Below are 7,832 nucleotides of genomic sequence, written 5' to 3'. Positions count from 1 at the left end.
TTTTTTTTCCCTTTCTTTTTTTTTTTTTTTTTTTTTTTTTTAACTTCAAGTGCATATCTCTGAATACTCAAAATGATTTTGGCTTGTCATGCAAACCGCCCAAGAAATATATAGACGAAAGCACACATTCCTGATGGCAGATCCAACTTTTTCTAGTGCTTCAACTAAAAAAAAGTGCCTGTTTGCCAGTTTCCTTTACATAATTTTTTAATGACTAATATAAACCAGACAATATTTTCTGCTGAAGATGAAATCAGAGTTTTCAGGCCAGACCAGATAACTCCTGTTATTTGTGTCTAGGCATACTACTGCAGTCACCAAGGTCATTATCAAAGCCATTATACACACCTGTTACCATTGTTGAGGTGTTTGTTTTTGGCCGCCCATCCAAGCTCCTATCTGGCCATATGTAGACGTGTCTGGTTCATTGTGTGCCTGCCTGACAAGAAAACAGACCCCCAGATCTAGACTTAGCCTGCCAGTGACACAACACCACGAGCTCAAGGCCTGTGAACTACAAAAGCTAAACCTTGACTTGCCAGCCAAGCACTGATTTCTTAAGTGTAAGCAACTGGATCCTCACATTAGAGGGCAGAACCTGCAGTGACCACTAATCCTTAATGAATATGGGTTTCTACTGATAAGCTGATTAATAGATTTTTTTTTCTTTCACGTGGTTAACTTTTATATAGATGATTGCCTGTTTAGACAGCTTATTTAACAACATATAAATGCATTAACAAATTAAACCGTGCTAATCAGCCCTTTATACCTGGATGTAAGAGGTCTGACCACATCTTAGGAACCACTGGTGACCGTAAACATACCAAACACCCTTGATTGTGATTTTCCCACCACAAAAATGAAAATAATTTGCAATGTCACATCCTGGAAAATTTAGGTCGTTATACTTATCCGGTCGGTCATTTTGCCTGTTTGTTGTTTTAGCAGTTTATGAGGACAGCCTGAATGTTTCATAACCGCATGTATAGAGGATTTAGTGACTTTGGACATTGCAGAATAACCCAGGCCCTAGATTGAAAGATGCAATTCAAAGCAGAGGTTGGAAACATTCTATATTTGCCCATACAACACTGAAATATTATTGAAGTGTCTTCAAAGGACACTGAATAAACATATTGTAAGGTTGCCCACGGTCACACACAAATCACACCAAAGGGGATTGTTGGGAAGTAATCTAATCATTTCTTTTAACTGAGACACAGTGACATGCAGTGTAGATAATGATCCCCATGAAAAATGCACTGTATTTTCAAAGGAATATTCCCTGTCTGTTGACATCAACATAAAGATAGTTCTACATCCTGGAGCCATATCAACAACATGTACTTATGTTTGGTTACTCGTATTTGCATATGCAAATAGATTTTAAAAATTTAATTCGGTCCTTTTATGTGACTTTCTGTGATGAACAAGGCATCAAGTGGTTGCACAATGGCAGTGGGGATAGGGCTGCACTACCACCAAGAAAAGGCATTTGTGTCATTTTTGACCAATCTTAAAGCATTTTAGCTGAAATTAACCACAGTTTAATATAGATTACTACACTTCTATTATCGTCAGTGGCGTGGTGTGAATATGCATTATTGTTTGGGTGCGTTGGCTGCCATGTGAAATTAGTTGTGTTGCTTTGTTGAAATTGTGGGGTTGGGTGTGAGCGAGGGAGGGGTTTGTTGAAGTTATGCCGGTGACATTTTGATCTTACAGTGCATTAGAAGAACTGAGTTAAACGTATTTGTGTAGGTTTTGCAGGAGGAAGGTATAGCGTTCAAAACAAAGGGGTGCTGTGACATTTCACTTTGCTTACATAATTTGCAGCAGAATGCAAAAAGCTTTTAGACACGCAGATGTGACCCATTGTAATACCTTTCTAAATGCAATCAAACACTTTCTACAAATATGAGCAGGACTTTTTAAATGTGAACCCTTGTTTGACATGTAATTTTATCCAACCCACTCCTCTTTCATTTCTCCATCAGCTCTCTCCAGTTATGCCCACATTTTCTGTTGATGAAATAGCTTGACAAAACACTAGTTTATGTACTATGTTGGTAGTCAATGAGACTTTTTTTTTTTTTTTTTTTTTAGAAAGATTTCCACAGATGTGAGGGCCAAAAGAAAACGTTACACATTTGTAACAGCAGTGTAAGGGAAAAGACAGTCCATGTTACTTGATGTTCAATATATTGCTCCGTCACAATTTGTCAAGATTGCTTTGAACGAGTTGATTTTTTTTATGGATCTGTTTTCTGCAGTGAGCTCCTCCCGTATACTGGTGTCTAGTTCAGGACATGAAATAATCAGCCCAGGAACAATCCCCGTCGCTGTGTCTTTACACTAAGATTGTCTGCATCAGCAAAGAAAGAACATGTTTTCGTTATTTGATAACATGCTTAGATAGATGGGTCTTTATTTTCACATTTTTAGACTATTATCAAGCACAAATGGTGAAAAGAGGGGCAAATAGAGCAGGTCTACTCTCTTTGTATGTCTCTTTCACAGTGTACCATGAATTGGCTCTTGAAGACAGTTACAAATTAGACTTTCAAATGAGGCATTAAACAAGGTGATGATCAACTGCCAAACCTTAAGTAATGATATTCTCCATTCTCAAGTCCCCAGCCTTGCATAACCAAATGCACAAATCACAAGAAAAGCACTGAAAATACATTATTACACATTGTGTTCACACGTCAGTCCCTGGAGACTGGGGGACATAACCGAGAGATAAGCATGTTTGGGTGGCCCCTACCATCAGCTGGGGAAGAGCTGCGCTTGGATCTTGGGGGGGGCCCCTTATGGGTATCACTTATTTTAAATCCTGAGCCACACCACCCCCCACCCCCTTGCACCCCCTCGCCCCAGGCTCCACCCAGAAGTGTGGCTGCCTTTGTCATTGTAATCTGGCCCTGTTTGCTAAACGCTTCCACTGTTTACTCTCTGCTATGGGGGCTTGTATGAACAGGAGTCAGCAGGACGCAGGGTGACATCACTTTGGCTGGGGCTTTTGAAAGCTGCATTTGTGATGTCTCGGGGCCCCTTTCTTCTTTTATTCTTCTCTCTCTCTATCCAGGCCTGTCGAACGCATGAGCTAACTCAGGAGGCTAACATGGCCTACAGGGAGGAATTACACCTAATTACTTGAATAACTGCTAGGCAGCAGCCTTCCTTAGTCACCAAAAATCATTTCCAGGTCTCTGCCTTTTACTGATAGCCAGACTTCTTGTGACAGAAAATCTTGGACAAAAGCTTTTACATTCAAATGGCTCATGAGAAATGAAACAGACTGACAGGTACTAACATTCAAAAGGGGGAAAAACGAATTAACGGACAAGGATTTCATATCATCTATTTTTGTTGTTGTTGCCGTAGCGATAAAGTCGCAGACATTGAAACTGGTCTGTTGAGCCATTGTTATCATCCCTGGCCATCTGCTGCTGAGGAGTGACATTCCCTCTCATTTGCATGATGAGTGATGTATGAGGAGCTTGGGAGGGCATATGCCCTAGTCTTATGACAAAGCAAGGGAAAGTTTTTTAAATGCAGAGAATAATGTCTGATAAAGGAATAAGGCTTGATATAGGACTTTAAAAAGAGAGATAAATCACCTGTGTGTGTGTGTGTATGTGTGTGTGTGTGTGTGTGTGTGTGTGTGTGTGTGTGTGTGTGTGTGTCTATGTGTTATTATGTTTTAGTGTATGTGTGTAAATCTGTGCCTGTGTGTGATTGAGCGTAAGCGCGCACGAATCTGTGGTGTCTGTGTCCGTCTGTGCATGTGTCTGCGCAAGTGTACGCGCGCATGAGTAGAAGCTAGTTCATACATCTGCCTTCTTGTGTGCCTGTTTGTGTGTTTTGCGGATGTGGGAGTAGAACGAGGAGGGGGTTGGTGGCTGTTGATGTGCAAATGTGCATCATGTTGAAGGGCTGTGAATGGGGAGGTGTGACGTAAAAAGGGACCCGAACGCAGGTGCTTATCTCGAGGCTGTCAAAGGCACAGTATGTCATATTCCTGGGGACTACCTTTCAAAGCCACAGCACCAGCTCAGCTATCAAGAGACTGGGGGAAAATCAAACTTTTTGGATCACAGAACTAGGTTTGTGTCAAAGTTCTTTTATTTAATATATTGTCATTTTGGTGAGCTTTTATTCTCACTGATACTAGGACGGGATATGTGAAAGGCAAGCCTTTTAGCTCATGCTGCCTGATGCTGCCATATGAAATCCAAAACAAGAGCTGAAATGCTCAAGTGTCGCAAAGTTAATGTGCTTGTTCACCACTTTGATTTACTCAGCTACTGAGTTTAACATATTTGAATTTTTGCATGACCATGGTTATGTGAAATAAAATAACACTGGCAATTGCTTTTTGTTCTGTGTCAGACTATGTGAGTATACATCTTTTACCGGTGAACACTGTTTGCATGATACATATCTGTGTTCTTAAAAAAAAAAAAAAAAAAGAATAGAATAGAAAAAAAACATTGCTGGGAAACAAATGCAGATTCTGTCCAGATTTCAGACAGTTTGAGAGGAGATTAAATGGCTCAAACTGTTTTTTGAGAGGCATGACCTATTTTTGATCATCCAGATAGTATGAGATACTGTCCACCTAGATTAAATTCACAGTATTTGTGTAGAGTATAAGCTTGTCTAAGAAGAACACATGCTTGTATTGTGTGCAGAGACAAAGCATTGTCAGGTTGTGGGTGGTTTTGACAGTGACAGCTGTACATACCGGACTACTGAGCCTAATGCACTTAAACTTTGACTCGGTATTTCACTAACATATTTGAAGTATTTTATTTCATCCTAGTCTGGCTTTCTCTTCTTCGCATGGTGACTGTGGTAAAGTTTGAAAACTAAATGCAAACGCTGAATGTGGTATGATCGTAAAGCAGCCCAGAAGAGCTTTGGGGTTATACATAAGCAAATTTTACCTTTTACACAAATTGTGAGGGAGGCAAAGCACTTGACAGTTTCCAGAGCAGCTATTGATATAGTTGAAAGGGTGCTGGTTAAAAAAGTTCATCATTTCCTAGTAACTTGCGGCACACTCGTTGCTAAGAATTTGCTCGGATCAATCAATTTTAAGTTGATTTGCTAGTAAGCAAAAGTAGAAATGCTCTGATTTTAAATTTTAAATGAGAGAAGTGCATGAATACATTTGATTACTGCTCGGTTGGGGGGGACTTACTGTTATGCATAGTTCATTATATTACAACAGGGAGTATAATAACTTTAACACCTTTGGAGATTTAAGTTTTTGCTGTTCTTTTTTGGTGCTTTTAGGTGTTTAACAAGTGTGAATCTAGCGTAATTTTTTTTTTCTAAACAACCATGAGCTGTCATACATTTATTGCCATTCATATCTGTCGCCATGCCTTTCAGAGATATTACACTCTGTGATCAGCGAGGTTTCAGCATTTTTAAAGATTTTCAGACATTACCACTGTCCAGTCATTTAATAAAAAAGAAAGCCAGTTCACACTCTGCTTTTTAGCCTCCATGTAATCATAAATCCATCAGCTTATTTCTGTCAGCTCTCATCTCTCAACAAATGAGACATCTGTGGGAATAAAAAAAAAAAGAGTATAATAAAACACATAGGAAAACACCATCATGCAACAGTGCCGCTCGATGATAATCCTTTGAAAAGTTCGATATGCTATTTGAGAGATGCTGTGACATGAAAAGCAGAACGTGTAATGTTTAAAGTTGCACCGTTAGGCTTTGTTTTAATTACAAAAGCGACACTAGCTGTGACAGGGATGTATGGTTAAGCAGTGATAAGTAAGGGGCATTATTCCTGCTCACTTAGATCCCCCCCCTCCCGCCTCACCCCACCCCACCCTACCCCACCCCACCCCCCCGCCCCCCGCTTTTGCTAGCACAGGGATGTTAGTTGCTACACAACACACTAATGTTACCTCTGTTTGCCTCCACGCCAGGCTGCCAACAGGAACTGTCCATGGTACCTGCTGCCCACTAAGTTAGATAGTGCTGTTGTGAACAAAACTGATATCACACACTCAGTCACAGAGCTGCAGTTCGCACTAAACTTGTTGGATAGACAATGTAATTTCCATCCTTTTCCCATTTATCCAGAAAACACGCAAAAATAAAGTTGTTTCACGCCGTTGAGACCTTTTACTTTGCATTTTTTCCAGTTTAATTACAAATCAAATATGGATGAAAGTTGCCGTCGGGTGCACCACAAATCGCATGAAAAAGCTCAGCATACATGTCTGTCTAATACACATTGTGTTACCTGTTTTTCCCCTACTCAAACTTCACTTAGTTAATCCAGGAAAATGAATTATGTGGATTTAATTCAACAAGGTTTCAGAAATGATCCATCTGCTGTTGAGCAGCTGGTGAAAGGATAAATGTAATTAATTACTTAACTTTTGAACAGTATTTCAGAAAAACAGAGCTGTTTGTGTGTGAATGGAAATGAGGTGTCCTACTGTAAATGTACAGCAGCAGCGTAAACAATGACTTTCAACTTTTTAAATGTATTTTATTTTTTATAACGTGAATTTATGTTCAGTCTCAATTATATAATTCTGATTTTTTTTAATTTGTCTTTCCACATTGTACACAATACTGTTAAAAATGAGGTCTTTGTATAATCCATATGGATATGGCGTCAGGCATTAGTTACAATGGCAGTTTATCACCTTTATAATTATATTTGAATTGGAAACCAATAAAAATATAATACATGCAAGATGATAATGTATAATAACGTGTTAAGTATTTTGTGTAATAATAACAGTAATCCTTAAAATATAAAATATTTAAGCTTACATCCTAATTGTAATCAGTATCTCTGATTGGTATATTGTGAGTTTCCACACTCTCTGACCCATATCAATAGTAATAAACTGGACACTTAGTGATGCATGTAGATTTTTTTTTTTTTTTTTTTTTAAATGTAAAACAATGTTAGGGCTATGTCTTATGTCTGACAAATTTTCCAACTTAACACTAAGCCAAATAATCTAAAAATATGAACAGGGATTAATCAGGTGGGATTTCTCTAAAAAGATAATAAATTACAACAGAAAATCCCTTTTAGTGAATAGTTACATTTGCTTGACAGGGCAGGACTATGAAATGTTCCCAATTAATATTACATGGGATTTTTTCCCGCTTCTAATTTTTTTTTTTTTTTTTTTTTTTTTTTGGTAAATATATTTCAGAATTTACCTTGATTGTAATGTACCTCATTGGCTGTGGTTTTGTTTGTTGGCCTAACTATAAAGGATCTGCTTGTACCCTTGTGGGTTGGGAAGAATTAGGATTTATGAATTTATTTCCTCTGTTGTATTGTTTAAACAGCTTTGGTTTAGTTTTGATCCCTTCCTCTTGCCTTTGAGGCTGTTCCACGGTGTCAGCTGTTGACTGATAGTAAGAGAACTGCCTCACAGTGTGAATGAAAGAAAACTAGCGGTTGGTAAACACTGATAAGGGATAAATAGAAAGCGGTCAGGCAGAGATAGTTCTGTGGGAGCCCAGATTGTGTGCGGTCTGTTAAAATGAGATTCTGAGCCTGTCCTTTTTATTCTTCCTCCCCTCCCCTCCCCTCCCCTGTGCTGCGTTTGTCTGGAAAATCTCCAGTGACCTGGCTCGGCAGTCCCAAGCTGCAGCATTCTCTTTTTGTATTTGTTTTGTTTTCTAACAAGGGTCAAGTTGGCCAATAGACATGTCCCTGATGCTTATAGACAGCTGTCATGACTTCAAGTACTTACAATAATTCATTTTACATGGAATCATAGATTTGCACTAGAAGCACAACATTAGGGATA

At 38.9% G+C, this 7,832-nt stretch overlaps 1 protein-coding gene across 1 annotated transcript in view; it reads left to right on the top strand.

Moving 5' to 3' along the window:
- Positions 1-3,974: 3,974 nt before the first annotated feature.
- Positions 3,975-7,832, top strand: part of LOC115375726 (suppression of tumorigenicity 18 protein-like) — a 32,823-nt gene continuing 28,965 nt past the window's right edge. The window contains exon 1 of the mRNA XM_030075253.1: positions 3,975-4,115. The gene's annotated coding sequence lies outside the window, so the exon portion shown is untranslated. The remainder of the gene's footprint in view (positions 4,116-7,832) is intronic.

This window comes from Myripristis murdjan, chromosome 17 (assembly GCF_902150065.1).
Source record: "Myripristis murdjan chromosome 17, fMyrMur1.1, whole genome shotgun sequence".
NCBI classification, from domain to species: Eukaryota; Metazoa; Chordata; class Actinopteri; order Holocentriformes; family Holocentridae; genus Myripristis; species Myripristis murdjan.
Note: the sequence above shows the minus strand (reverse complement) of the source record. Positions and strands in the feature narration are given on the sequence as shown.